The sequence below is a fragment of the Octodon degus genome, unplaced genomic scaffold, assembly GCF_000260255.1.
Source record: "Octodon degus isolate 3935 unplaced genomic scaffold, OctDeg1.0 scaffold00047, whole genome shotgun sequence".
Classification (NCBI taxonomy): Eukaryota; Metazoa; Chordata; class Mammalia; order Rodentia; family Octodontidae; genus Octodon; species Octodon degus.
The window spans coordinates 5,317,669-5,318,453 of NW_004524623.1; positions in this window are offsets into that span (position 1 = coordinate 5,317,669).

Below are 785 nucleotides of genomic sequence, written 5' to 3' on the forward strand. Positions count from 1 at the left end.
CTATTTTAGCATAATAAAAGAAAGTCCAAAGAGCTCCTATATAGACTACTCCAGATAACTTTGCTTCTTTGATACTTGTAGCTTATTGTAATTTTTTTTTAAAAATCAAGGTCATTATCATTGTATTGTACAAAATAACCGCTTTGATTAACACAGCTATGTAGTTTTTTTTAATTTTTCAAAAACCTGTGGAGACAGTGATCTTGTCTTTAAAATATGATAGTCCTTTCAGTATGTCTTAGATTAAAGACGTTGCCTTTAATATCTGTTGGGAAGGAAATGTCCAGACTTTTCAAAGTTCCTTATTATATATGTTTCCTTTTTTGTTTACATAGGGAACAATGTTTATAGTTGTGTGTACAGTGGGGGTCTACAACAAGAAGTGTATATTTTCAAACAATTTTTTAATGATTTAACAATTTTTGTAAATCATTTTCAGGCTTCTGCAGCTGTAGATTCTCACTGTGAAGCCCTTGCTTGCTCATGCATAAGTGTATTTGCAATACCAAATACACAGGTTTAGTATTTTTGCCTGTTAGTGGTTGTTTCACACGTGTAACGTTTTGGTTGAGATGTTAAATGGTGGACGAGTACTGTGGATGTGAATGTGGGAAGTAATTTTAATCATGTGTAATTGGTCACAAGGCCTCATTTGCAGTAACTATTGCTGTTTTATTTAACAATGCCTTGTTGCTTTGTATGCATTAACGTTTGGGTGTAAAGATTGTGTGTCTATCCAACAGGGAGCCACAGTATTTAAATTGACCAACCTAATGTTACAACTA